This window comes from Podarcis bocagei (genome assembly GCF_964188305.1).
Source record: "Podarcis bocagei genome assembly, chromosome: 1".
Taxonomy (NCBI): Eukaryota; Metazoa; Chordata; class Lepidosauria; order Squamata; family Lacertidae; genus Podarcis; species Podarcis bocagei.
Genome location: NC_138125.1, coordinates 104,181,987 through 104,196,744, shown reverse-complemented (window position 1 = coordinate 104,196,744; position 14,758 = coordinate 104,181,987). Strand labels below are relative to the sequence as shown.

Genomic DNA, 14,758 nt, shown 5'->3' with positions numbered 1-14,758 from the left:
GCCTGATCAGAGCAAGTTATTGAATGTTTAAAAAAACCTGCACCAAACAACAATATGCAAGCAACTGAACACTTTTTTAAAAAATGAAATAATAATCTGATTTGTTCATAAATACATTTTAAATAACTACAGTGTAAGGTTTTGAAGGCAGATAAAATAATTATTAGCTCCAATCTATTTTTTAAGGGTGAGGAGAAAGCTGAAAAAATCACCCTAAGAGCTGAGAAAAGGGCAGAGTTTTGTCTGCTTTAAGAAAAAGCTAGTGTTCTCCCAAGAATACCACAAGGAGCTTTTTTTAGAAAGGAATCCATAAAACAGGAAATTTACCGTAAAATTGAAACTGTATCTCACATGGAATCTAGTGGTTGTTTCAGAGTGAGTGTACGTGCTTGATTCAGTCAAGGAAATACAGAAAATATTAGTTGCAGGGTTCTTGCAGAAGGAGAACAGTTTCAGAATCATATACTTTTCAGTAGGTGCAACGTCCAGGTGGCCTTAGGACCCTTCAAAGCAAATGAGAGATTGAAGCAGCTGCTTTGGGGGACCTGTGTGTGTGTGTGTGTGGGTGGGTGGGTGTGGGTGTGGGTGTGTGGGTGTGTTCACATGTTGGTATTACATACTTGCTCACTTAACAAACAACACAATCCAAAGGCTAAACTCTACTTTGGGTGCATGAGAGGGATTCCAACTGACATCAACGGAAGTTGTAAAGGGGGGGGAAGGCTGGATCCACACTGTTTCGCTCGAAGTCACTGTAATGTATTTCTTAAGTCGGTGAAAATCTCCCTGGAATAAAAATGAAAGTGTCAATAAAAATGCTTTATAATGAAATAGTCATACCCCCCTAGAGACCTTAAAACCATGCTCTTTGTTTCCCTGAAACCATTTCAGGAACTATTATTATTATTATTATTATTATTATTATTATTATTATTATTATTATTATTTTAAAGCTTCACGTTGATTCAATGTACGATAAACGAAGGATTCCACAGCACAAGACTCTGCTGTAAATCAGGAAGTCCCGGGATTGAATCTTGCCTCTGCTATAAACTGACTGGGTTGTCTTACAGGACGTCTTTTCTGTGGACACCTTCTCTTGGCACAAGTTTGACAGCTGGAGAGAAGGGCATGTGGACATATGGACGCTTGAGTTAGTTGCAAAACTCTCAGGATTTTCCAGGTCTCCATGCATGCTAATGGATTTTTCTGGAAGCAACTAACATGGAAAAGAGGGCTAAATTTGTAGAAGAAGAAGAGTTTGGATTTGATATCCCGCCTTTCACTCCCCTTCAGGAGTCTCAAAGCGGCTAACAATCTCCTTTCCCTTCCCCCCCCCCACAACAAACACTCTGTGAGGTGAGTGGGGCTGAGAGACTTCAAAGAAGTGTGACTGGCCCAAGGTCACCCAGCAGCTGCATGTGGAGGAGCGGAGACGCGAACCCGGTTACCCAGACTACGTGACTACCGCTCTTAACCACTACACCACACTGGCTCTCTTTACTATACTTTACTTGTACTTTACTATATTTCCAGAAGTGATTTTTATGTCACGTGAATGCTTAAACATAACATGCAAATTAAAAGTTAGGGAAATGTTTGGAAAACAAACAGAATAAATTGCAGAATTAGCTGCAGGAGTTGCATTCAGGGCAGTTCCAGCCTACCAAGTTAGTTTAATGGGTGAGCCCTACTTACCTAGTTATTAGTTTTGGGTCTCTCAAATTCATATGGAGGGAGGAGCATACTTAAAATAAATTTGCCAGTGTTTTCAATTGTAAATTGCTTCTGGAATATGGGTCAAGAACTCAATTTCCCAGCAGGCTTCCCTTCTGGGAGTCTTCCCCTTTGCCAGCATTACTGTCTTTGGGGGTTTTGGAGCAACAAATGGAGACTCGAGGTCCTGAGAAGTCTGTTGTTCTTTTGGACTCTCTGATTAGTCCTTTAAGGGCCTGGCTTGAAGTAAATTCCAAGTCTAGGTGACTGGAGGACCAATCTCGGAGGAGGAAGCATCCCTATGAGCAATTAGTGAACGTTTCCAGGGCGTCATGCTGATTAAGCTATTCAGAAATTGGTGTGTAGGTGAGGTGCACAATGCGAAATCCTGAGAGAAGGAAACAAAGAGCTTCAATAAGCTGTTGCAAAATGCCTTAAGCGAACAGATATTGTGTGCCTGAGTTTTCCCAGGAAAAGATGGTATGTTTTCGGATGAAGCATGTGAATGCCAGCAAATAATTTCTGAAGTGCCCCCATCTCCCGCACAGGAGTGATTTAGGGTGTGCAATGTCTTCACTATCTTCACCAGCTGTTTCTCATAACTTCTGGCGTGGTGCAAAAATGTCTGGCAGCAGTCGCAACTCTCTCACCGTACTCAGTGCAAACTGAGAGAATTGCGTCCCTTCATAATCTTATAGTGAATGACACACAAGCAAGTACAAGATTGGTACCACCTTTTAAGATTCCCTAGCCTGCTAACGCCCACTTTATTTCAGTCGGAGACAGGCGACAGTGTCAGCCTGTTCCAGAGAGGGGTTTCAGAGTCTTGGACTTTTTTAGTTAAATTTTAAATGCCAACTTTATTACAGTTAGATTCAGGTAGGTAGCCATGTTGGTCTGACACAGCCAAAATAAATAAATAAAAATTGTCCAGTAGCACCTTAGAGACCAACTAAGTACAGTGGTACCTCAGGTTAAGTACTTAGTTCGTTCCCGAGGTCCGTACTTAACCTGAAACTGTTCTTACCCTGAAGCACCACTTTAGCTAATGGTGCGCTGCCAGAGCATGATTTCTGTTCTCATCCTGAAGCAAAGTTCTTAACCCGAGGTATTATTTCTGGGTTAGCGGAGTCTGTAACCTGAAGCGTATGTAACCCGAGGTACCACTGTATGTTCTGGGTATAAGCTTTCATGTGTATCTGAAGAAGTGTGCATGCACACAAAAGCTTATACCCAGAACATACTTAGTTGGTCTCTAAGGTGCTACTGGACAATTTTTAAATTTATTTTTATTGCAGTTGCAATCACTTCCTATTAAAATGCACATTTCATGACTTTTCCTTATTTGAATAAATGCATGTTTAATCCTTTAAAATGAAAATGAAAAATGCCCTTTCACATGAAGTTCCTGTTGAGGTTAGCCACCCTTCCCCCGCTACCAATGAAATTTCATTTTTGAAAGCCCTGGAGGGCTCACTGTGAGAGCTGCCCATCCAGTGACAAGGGCACAATGGAAATAGCGGAAAACATGTCCCCCTCCCCTCTGTGGGTGGAGAGACACACCTGAACAGGGCCTAGAAATTCATGTAAACTTTCTGAACTATAGCAGTTGAAGTCTAAATATTAAAAGAGAACGTATTACAGATTCATTTGTCCTCATTGCTCTGGATCCACAAACATGATTCAGTCAAAGTTCATCATTTTTAAGCTTTAACAGTCTCAATAGGAGATGCTTTTAACTCTTCCATTGAAACTTGTAGGACTTAAAAGATCTCAGCTTGTGCTGAATCGTGGCCAGATCTGTGTTGACAATAACCCCACTGAACTAAATGGGACTTGCTTCAGAGTAAGTTATGCAGCAAACCAGCCTTTAAGGTTTTAAAACCTGGAAAGTTAAAGTGCAATTTACTAATTTCCTGTAGCTCTTCCAGAGAAACTTTTTGTTTTCTTGCAACATTTTGTGTCAAGAAAGATGATTCACAATTCCCCAGAAACTTAGATGACACAGGGTGAAAAGGTCCATTGGATCATTCCTCAAAGAATATGCATTTCCTCAGTGTTGTGACAGGACTAGGCAAACTACAGTTCTTATAAGACCTCTTCATTTGACATGTTTCCCATTTGTCCAGTCAAAGAAAGTTGGTGTTAACCAAGGCCTTGGCAGAAATATTTGTGCATCATGCAAGTTGACTTAGCAATTCATTTCCATGTTGGTGGGGATGACAGCTTCCCTTCTCAACACTAGGTATCTAATCAGTGAAATTAGATTTTGATGGCTTGTTCATATCACGGGGCATGTATCCAACATAAATACAGCCTTTATTGAACCACAATCCTTGGGTAAAATATCCTTTCTTGAAAGTGAGGGACTTCTACTCTCTATTTCAGCATCTTTCTTTCAGGAATGGAGATGCAAGGAAACGACTGCAGATTTAAATTTGTTAGAATAACCGAGACGCCTTAGTGGCTTCGAGGTTTCTGGGAAGGAAGTCTCGGGGAATGTTAGCATATTTCTTGTCCTCTGCAGTCCTGAGGGAAAGTTGACCTTATTTTCATTTTCCCACTGAACGTCTCTTTGGTGTGCTGTGGAATTCCAGGAAGAACATCCTGCAAAGAGAACAATATTTGGCACTCGTTTAGCTGACTCAGTAAATGAGCTAAACACGAAGCAATATGCTTACACTAAAGGAGAGGTCAGACTCTAGTAAATAAGGCAAATCCTTGAAGATAAAACCAAAAATCCTTCAGGAAATAGACAGGAGGCTGGAGACTTTCCCTACGGTATACAGTATAAATAGCAAATGGACAGAAAGTCCCGAAAAGAAATTAGTATAATTGCTACTATGTTACTACTGGTTGTGGTGGTACTAGAAGTAGTACCTTACTATTATATTTAGGATGTGCAGATTGCCAACTCTGTCCTGCCAGCTCTTTATTTAATTGCTCCATATGCTAATAATAAAATGTATCTGGTCTTTTCCTCAAATAATGTTAATAACAATTTTCAGGTTTTTAGATTTGGAAGGTGATTTGTTATTACTAATTTTTAAAAATTGATTAACTGTAAACTCCTATGGTTATCAAAATGTTCATTTATGGTCTGCAGTTGGAAACAAAAACAGCTACATGGTATATGCAGAGAAATCCATGCTAAGTTAATAGCAAATTGTGGGTTAAAGGAAGTCCGCACACTCATACATCACTCATATGCACAAAGTTTCATGGGGATTGTGTCGTGTAAAATCAGATTGAAGGCTAGTATTTTGACCACTTTCGACAATGCAGTTTGGACTCACACCCTATACTTTAAGAAGTCTTGTATATTAGATCGTGCTGACAAGGCAATTTTAGGAGTCAGTCTTAGGATTAACTTCAGTTGGTGCTCTTTTCTTATCCTCCAAATATATTTATGCAAGAGCAAACACCTTGCATGCTACAGATGCACTGTTAGAAGTTTCAAGGTCACTGCAACTCTTATTTTAATTATTATTATTATTACTCCCATCCTTTCCTCACAAAAGAACCCAGGGCATTTAATCTTGCACTGTTACTATTACAGTGGTACCTCGGGTTACAGAGGCTTCAGGTTACAGACTCTGCTAACCCAGAAATATTACCTCGGGTTAAGAACTTTGCTTCAGGATGAGAACAGAAATCGTGCAGCAGCAGCGCAGTGGCAGAGGGAGGCCCCATTAGCTAAAGTGTTGCTTCAGGTTAAGAACAGTTTCAGGTTAAGAACGCACCTCCAGAACAAATTAAGTTTTTAACCCGAGGTACCACTGTACTTTGTCAAGACAGAAAAGGCTGCTACTACAATCTACTGGAATCCAGAAAGCAGCTTTTTTTTATTTTTATTTTTTTGCAACAGACATTGGTCCTAACCCCAGAGAAGCACTACCTAATGCTTGACCAGTTGGAGAAGAGACAGAAAATTACCTATCTTCTTAATCATAGATGAACCCCTGTTAATCACGCTTTGGAAATAAGTATGCTTGCTTACTCTCAGGGCTTTCCTTCCCTGTAAGACAGATTCCAAACTGCCATTAAAACCCTTTGCTCTCCCATATCCCATTTGTACTAAGCCAGGATCTAGCAAGGACCACCAGAATAGGTTGCGTCGACAAGGGTCTATTTCTTTTTCAAACCTCGTAGCACCACCATCAGACTAACTTCAGCAGTAAAAAGCAGATCAGGCTGTGTGGGCCCGTAAAATATGCTTACCACAGCACCCTCCCCTCGCCCTTCCAACTTCCTCTTGTCTACTATAGATTTAAAATCAAAATGGAGTTTGAAAACCTGAAAATCCTAGTGTGCTTTTCTAGTCAGATCCATCGTGTATTTGCAAAGCAGATATGAATGAGCATGCTTGTATGTTATGCTGCATTATCAACGTACATTTTCTTGCATGTGTAGTCAGTCTCTGTTCCTTAATACAGGCACTCAGGAGGGGTGGGCTGAAATATACTAGACTTTTCAGGAAGCAAGGTTACTCAGTTACTCTTTGGGTATTTATTCATTTTAGCATTTCTACCCTGCCTGTCTATACAAAAATATTCCAGGAGGCAAACAAACATACATACCATTTTTTAATCCCCCCCCTCCCCTCATCTGGAGGGCATTTTCTGCACTGCTTTTAAGAAAGTGTGCACAAACTGGGGGGAAGGTCCCAAGTCAATAAGTTTTGAAGGAACATGATGGATAGATGTTGCTGAAGTTAAACAGCTCTGAGAATTAAGCCTGCCTGGCAACCATAAGCACACCACCTTAATGGAAGAAGGTGGAATCAAATCATAGATTTGTAGAGTGGTGAAGGACCCCAAGGGCAATCTAGTCCAACCCCCTGCAGGAATATTTTGCCCAAGGTGGGGCTCAAACCCACAGATTAAGAAGAAGAGAAGAGTTTGGATTTGATATCCTGCTTTATCACTACCCGAAGGAGTCTCAAAGCGGCTAACAATCTCCTTTCCCTTTCTCCCCCACAACAAACACTCTGTGAGGTGAGTGGGGCTGAGAGACTTCAGAGAAGTGTGACTAGCCCAAGGTCACCAGCAGCTGCATGTGGAGGAGCGGGGACGCGAACCCGGTTCCCCAGATTACGTGTCTACCACTCTTAACCACTACACCACACTGGCTCTCTTGTGCTGAGCTATAAATGTATAAATGTAATCCATAAACAAAAGGACTAACCAAAAGCAGTCTACTAATGTGGTAATCCACCAGCGTCTCTCTGCGTGTGTGAAGTACGAATGAAAAATGACTTGTATGAAAAATCATTTGTAACTTAATACGTTTTTAAAGAGGTCATTTCTCTTTAGACCTGGATGCTCCTGAGCATTTTCACTAGTGTCATTTGCTGCTGGGGTGCATGGGAACTCTGGGATGAATGGGAATGCCTGCTAGCTCAATTCATGGAACCAGGACACACATGAAACAACAATTCCCATGCCTTCCAGCAGCAGTGGAGGCTCAAATATGCTCAGAAGCATCCAGACCTTCAGGAGGAGGCTTTCCAGTAGTTCCTCCTCTTCATAAAGGTCTGTTGAGGCAATAGGCACATTGAGTGGCCTAGCAGCCAGGGAGCCCATTTTGTGTTAAACCCAAACTTCATTGGAGATCTCAGCTTGGCTCAGATGGGAGAGCCACCCATTCACCATTACAAGCTCCCATTTCCCATACTTCATTGTGATGCATTGTGAATTGCGAATTTCCCATTTTTGCAGGAAAATATAAGTGTGAAGGAACGAAGTTGTGTGCGTGTTTTTTAACAAAATGAATAGATAACTTGCTTTTGTTGTTTTTTCCCATTGTTATTTTACTCGTGTTTGAGCTTATAAAAGCTTTGGATGACTTCTCCCGAGAGCTCATATAAAATGTTCGGCGTACGAAGTGGAAGGGAATGTAACTGATCCTTTCCACTCAAGGTATTTTAACCTGTGCTCTGAGACAGAAAGTAACTGCATTAAAATGGTCAAAGCCTGGAAACAGTGATTGCTCTCAGCTGAGGGTAGTTTTCTTTCTTTTTTTCCTTTCCCTTAAATGTGAAATGTGGAACTTAGCATCACAAGGCAATTGAGTCACAGGCTGCTTTGCTTCTAAGGACATGCCTCTCTTTAAATTGACATTGGAATCTGGATTAATAATCACAGCTCCATTGCAGCAATTATCTCAAACCTAGCATGGAAGGTACAAGTGTTCTAGGGAGAGCAGTTACCCTTGAGAGGGGGGAAGGAAGGAAAAAGGGGAAAGATACCCTCCTGAACCATAAGCATATGCTTCTTGCTGCATGGAGAGACGCAGAGAGGTTGGCACTCTCAGGGCTTTGCTGAAGATGAACAGCCAGCTGTGTAACCCTTTGAAACCCGGCACACATTTTCTAGGTGAAGTTAATAAATAAGCAGCCATCTATGCAGCCCGGCTGTTTGAACAAACAGCAAAGTATCTTTGTGCAGCGATTCACCCTCCCCGGTTAAATATGAAAATCTCACAACATATTGTATATTGCACATGCTTTAATTTATTCTAATACTTTCACCAATTAAATTTCTTTGAAGCCCCATTTCGTAACTGAAGCATTGCAGAAAAGAACAGGCTGCTTCCTGCATATGTTTCTAGTTTTTATTTGCTTTTCTTTCTTTCTTTCTTTTTTAATCACTATGGTTAACTATGGATAGCACTTTAGGAACTGATCGTCTGGAGAGAGGACTGTCTTCACAGCAGCAGGTATTCTATATAACAGGAAAACTTCGGTGTCTCTGCATATGTATCACACTATAACTGACCTTCATTATTTACTTTTGAACACACGGTTTCACATTCTTTACACAAATCCATTATGCTAGTAGCATTGTCTAAAAATTCAGCTTGGTTAAGAACCATGCAATAGTTGTACAAAACAAAATTCCACTTCTCCATAGCTCCTTAAAGTGGAAGAAATATGTCAGCTGCAATCGCTTGTGAAATTCTCAAATCTTAGCCATATGCTAATTGTTGTAAAGCTGGCCTCTTTCATTTAGAAGTTTATAACACATACGTTTTTCCTAATACAAGTAAGTGAAAGATGCCCTCAACCATAAACTAATCTTTAATACGCTATGAAAATTAATGTAGGGTCTTGCAGGTGACAGACCAGCTTGTAAAATGTACAGCGGTACCTCGTGATACATACCATCCCTCTTACGAATCCTTCACATTACGTGCTCCGCTAACCCGGAAGTAGATGCCCCTTGTTGTGACCTTTGCCCCAGAATGCGATCGGAAATCGTTCTCCAGCGGCGCGGCAGCAGTGGGAGGTGCCATTAGCGAAAGCACGCCTCACGTTACGAATGGTTTCCGGTTACGAATGGACCTCAGGAATGGATTAAGTTTGCAACCGGAGGTACCACTGTACATTTTTGGGGTTATTTCCTCTAATACAGGTGTATTGGCCCTTTCCCCCTCCTGGGAAACTGCATTCTCTCATGGGGAATATTCCAGGGGCTTTTATACCACATGCTGAGCAAAACCGGATGCAACGGTTGGTGCAATAATGCATCTGACTCCTACCTTCATCCTTTAGGCAACATTCCAGCCATGTAGAAGCCACACCTCCATGCTGGCAAGCAAGAGGCAAAAGCACTCAAGGGAGCAGGGCTGGGAAGGGATGTACGCTGGGGAGAAAGGTGTGACTTAGGAAGAGCCCTGAGGGACAGAGAAAGATGTGCATTGGGCCCTCGCACCTGACTTTGTTAACTCGGTGGTCTCAGGATGTGCAAAGGACACATTATTATTATTATTATTATTATTATTATTATTATTATTATTATTATTATTAAATTAAATTTATGTAGCTCAGTTATCATGAGTGACATCCAGGTGAGATTAGCTTCTAGGCTTCCTGCTCCTGAGCCTGCTGTGTCCTTGATGGCTGCTAAATTGGAAGAGTGAGTTGGTCAAGGTAAAATGTTGAAGGGCAGAGATGTATATGTGACCCCACAGGACCAGTGCTACATTCCCTAAGGTAACCTGCTCTCCTCAGAGGAGAGGAGTCAGAGGAGTCAGCTGTCAGCCCAGTTGGCTTTTGTACATGAAATTATGGAGATGGAAGCAGAAAGTCAGCCCTGCTAAGGGGCCTCCAGAAGGCTAACTGATGCAGGTTCCTAGTCTTGCTTGGTAGCTTATGGCATCATCTCTGTTAGTGGCTGGCAGCAAGTGCCATTGCATCATCCTAATCATAGCCAGCATCTCATTGTTTGAACTTCACACACACATTAACAGAGCAATCCTAACTATAGAAAGCCAACTATTTTGAACTCCCTTCAGGAGGAATTTGATTTATACCACCCTTTTTGGCTGGCTAAGTTCCACCAAGTTGCTAGGTCACATGACTAAGCTGAAAGGATTTCGCCCCGCCATACCCCCTTTTGGAGACTTATATGGGAGTGGGGTGAGGGATTTACCCCAGGGTATCTCTAGTTGAGACTGTGGGAGAGACTTATTTATGTCATTTTTTAAAAAAAATAATTTATATACCGCCCTATAGACCAGTGGCGTAGCGTGGGGGGTGCAGGGGGGGCCGGCCGCACCGGGCGCAACATCTGGGGGTTAGGGTTAGGGAGCGCAAATCCACTGATTAGGGGGCGCAAATCCATGAGTTAGGGGGCACAAATTACTTGCCTTTCCCCGGGTGCTGACAACCCACGCTACGCCACTGCTATAGACGGAGGTCTCAGGGCGGTTCACAGAAAAGATCAACATAAAAACCACAGTATATATAATCAAAATAAAAACAACAACCCAATAACCCCCCTCCAAAAAAAGAGCAACATTTTAAAAGGGCATAGGACTTAGGACTTAGCCAAAGAACCACCAAATTCAAACTCATCTTGGTGGGTCTTGGGTTGGGATCACACTGCAAGGCAGGAGAGAAAACAGTTCAGCTACAACAGTGGCTCATGTCAAAATTGGGCAAAGGCAGCGGATCTTCTCCATATTGCCTCATGCTCCTGCATTTTCAAGACACTCAGATAAGATTGACAGATGAACTGAATCCATCCATCACCTCCACCCCAACATATAGCAATTGCTAAGGCAAGTGCACTCCATTGAACAAATCAGCTTAGCTGTAATGCAATCTGGGTTGTGAAAATCCTCCTTTCTGAATTTTCAGGCAGGGCAGGTGGAATGGGAAGCAAATTCATTGGGTCTTTGGTAAGCTATTGTGCTTGGTGGGCTGTGTGGGCTGTGTTCTGTTTGATAGTCCCAGGTTGTCAGGTCTTCACTAAGGCTGCTGTCTGCTGGAAAGTTCTCCAGTACAAAACTCTATGAAGCAAAGTGGGGCAGCTCAAAGAGCACCGCTCTGCTATGAGCTTCTGCTCTGGTGCAGTTTCTAGGAGAACTTCCTAGCCAATTCTAGCTAATAATGATGGCTTTTTTAAAAAACGTAATTTCAAATAGCTTCAATGGACCAAGTGGGTGTTAAATAATTCTGCAGGCAGGTCTGCTCACCACTTTCCTGACCTTTACGGCATTTGTTATGCATAAATTATTCAGCCCAAATTCCTCAACTGTCTCCTAAAGTTTAAAAGGCGTCACTTACAGTAGGTCCTAAAAGATAAACTGTGTGAAAATGACAGCTGATCCTGTTTTTAAGAAACTTGTCACTGTCACACACAAAAACCGTGCACTCCCTAAGCTTAACGACGTTCCGTGCAACTGCTTTCCAGCATATTTTTACATTGCATGCATTTTCACTTCCAGCAAAAGCCATGAATCTAGTATTTAACAAGACAGAAAATTAATAATTCAGCTGAACATGCGAAACCAGGTAATGCAATAACACGGGTGAAACTCACTTTCCCCCTTTAATCTCTTAAATGGGAGCTGGGAGCAACAAAGTGACCACAGCCGTTTCCAGAGTTATGTAATATTAACGCCAAGGGGGAAGGGGGGGAGAGAAAGGTACTTTTTATGTAACATTCATGGGATAGAAATCAACGGAAGTGGAAAATTTCAAAGCTGACATTCTATCTATAGCTTGTTGCGCAGCACTTCTTCCTGCAGCACATATGGCAAGAGCTACTGAACAGGAATCTGCAAAGATTTCAAGCTAGACACTCAAAAGAGTGTCTGGCTTGTCTCCCCCCCCCCCCCCTTCAACTCTGAATACTGTGATTTTTGTGAAAGTTTAGCTATAGGTGACAAAACAGGCGAAGTCAAACAAAGTTAATCAATTTGTATCAAGCGTACAAATATCTCTTTTCAAGGCTAAGCTTTTTGGAGTGGAAATTATCCTTTTAAAAAATATTTCAGTGCTTCTGGCCGGTGTGTGGGTGCAGCGCTTGGTTTTTCTTGCCTTTTCTTTCTGCTTTTTCATTTTTATACCTTCTGTTCACTGAAAGCTTAAAATATAAACAAAAATGGGGAGTTTTTAAGGGGAGAAAAAACCAGAAAGCAAGTTGTTGTTTTTTCAAAAAAATTAGATAATATTGAGTATTTCTCTGTGAGTGAAAATTTGCAGCACTCCTGAACACACTTCAGTTATACCATTTGGCAAAATTTAAATATCCTAATTCTTAATTGTTAAACATCCTAATTTTAAAATAGTTGATTGGTTTGACTAATTGATTTAATTCGTTTTCTGAGCTGCTTCCCATAAAACATTTCAAAGTGAATATCCACATTTTCCCTGCCAAAGGCAAAACTTCAGATTTTTGGAACGATTTTCATATTTATTCTCAACCTGGCAAAGTAGCAATAATGTAACTTTTTATGTATAAGCTTTTTGTATGGTGAATATTTCCTCTCAGGAAATATGTTGGTGGGTGTCACGTTCTGAGATTTATTGCATTCTAGAGCTCTATGAAAGGGCCAAATTCTCTAGGATTTGGTAAATCTCGGAAATCTCCATCTGAAGACTGATGGCACAGAAATGGTCACCATATATTTTGGGGGATTTGAAATGTCAAAAAATAAAATGAGAATTCATATGACAGCATACCCTGCAACATTTCTCTGATGAAAATAGATACGTCATTATTCTTATTATTATTATTATTACCTGCCCATCTGACTGGGTTGCCCCAGCCACTCTGGGCCGCTTCCAGCATAAGCAAAAACATACCAGTAATTAAACATTAATTTTTTTATATAAAAAAAACCTTCCCTACACAAGGCTGCCTTCAGATGGCTCAGGGGTCAGATAACTCCAACATTTCTCCAATGAAAATAAGGACTTCCTACTATACGCTCCAACATTTCTCTGATGAAAATAGGGACATCCTAAGGAAAAGCGAGACATTCCATGATCAAATCAGAAACCAGGACAGCTTCTGTTCCTGGAAAATAGGGAAACTTGGAGGGTCTTTGAGAATGTGACAAAAGGTCATTGTTTGGTCCAAGTGACTATGTTCACTGCTAGGAAAATGTAGGCCTCATCTATCAGATGCATGTCTCTATTTAGTGTTCAGACTCAGTGTATAAAGGAAGTGGGATGATTTTGAAGAAAGTGGGGTGGTTTCAGAATGGGAGGGGCAGGGCAAAAGTGAGGTAGGCAAGGCTCAATTGTTTCTGCTTGAAAAGACATGGGATGGTTATGGGACCACCTGAAAAGAAACCGGCCAGCATTCTACCCCACTTTGAGCACTCCACATAGCCCACTCGTTTGTCCCATTTAGTCAGGATCAATTCCCTCTGGTTCAGTTCCCCCTGATTCACCCCATTCCCAACCAATAGACTCTTTCCTCCAGAATCAAGTTGTTGGTAACTGGTGTCTTATTATGGGGCCAACCAGACATTTAACAGCAGCCCTATCAGACTCAATTCTGCATTTTGGGTGGCAGGAGAATCTGTATCCCCTGCTGTCTCATGCGAAAAGCATCAGATAATAAAAACAGATGCTGCCTTATTTCAGGGACTCATTAAAAGCCATCCTAGGCTAACATTTGGAAATGTGAGGGAAATATTGCAAATCTTTTGAAATAATCCATCCTGTAAAGCCAGGTTTTTGGGGTTTTTTCCTGCTGAATAATATTGCTTGAAGCAAAATATAAAGAAACAGTAACGCTCATGAAATGGATTGCCATTTATCACAGGCATTGATTGACTTTGAAAAGTCGCCTCAATAATACCAGGGAATGAGTACCTGTATAATGCTAGAAAGCAATGAGCGAGCTCTCTTCGTAAAGCAAGATTCAAAGGATGGCACATTTACATAGAGTCCTAATGCATGGTAATACATGTAATATAACTCAGTCAAAGGGTGAATGAGATGAAGCAGTTTCCCCGTCTCTGGACTGCCCTGATGAGGGTGTTATTATCACACAAATTAGTATGACTTGAATGTCTCCTTTTAAATGTATTAGGATAACAATAAAGACAGTTCACCCTAATGTGACCTCCTTCTTCCATAACATTTAACACAGTCAAATTAAAAGTGCAAATCTGTTACCACTGCCTATAAAAATAATGTACCTCATATTATTTTAAGACTCTATTTATTTTTGCAAAGAATAGAACAGGAATTACTGTAAAACCTATTTCCTTTCAACTGCAAAAAAGTAATTTACAGTCTTTGAACACAGATAGATGCCATATTGTTATGTATAAGGTTTGTTGACTTTTAATAAACAGCCTAATTAAGAATTCATAGTTTTAATATGTCCGCGTCACTTCACTTCAAGCAGCAACCATTTAATACCTCCTTCACTACGCCTTTAAACATATTCAGCTTTTATATCATTTGCAATTGGGGCTGAGGTTTTCCTCCCCCACTCCTCCCCACCCCCAGCAAAAGGCAGAGAATTCAGAAGATACTAATTCCCGTGCTGAAATTCCTCACTCAGCAAGAGGCGCAGTGCTGGGATCTGCCACAACAGCCGAGCACTGTGGAGAATTGTCCTCGGAAGACCAAATAAAGTCTGGCCCTTGCCTACACCGACACCACCAGATGGAGGGAGAACTCTATTCTTCTCACATTTTGACATTTTAATTTCTCACCCACAGGAGGGGGTGAGGGAGCCAACAGATCATGAAGAGAGGCAAGTGGACTCAGAAGAAGACAAGTTGA

At 41.3% G+C, this 14,758-nt stretch overlaps 1 long non-coding RNA gene across 1 annotated transcript; it reads right to left on the bottom strand.

Moving 5' to 3' along the window:
* Positions 1-646: 646 nt before the first annotated feature.
* On the bottom strand, positions 647-3,827 carry LOC308572258. Its single transcript, XR_014001654.1, has 3 exons — positions 3,626-3,827; positions 1,699-2,104; positions 647-786 (listed from the first exon to the last, which is right to left on the bottom strand). It is a non-coding gene; the product is annotated as an uncharacterized lncRNA (long non-coding RNA).
* Between the last annotated feature and the right edge of the window lie 10,931 nt (positions 3,828-14,758).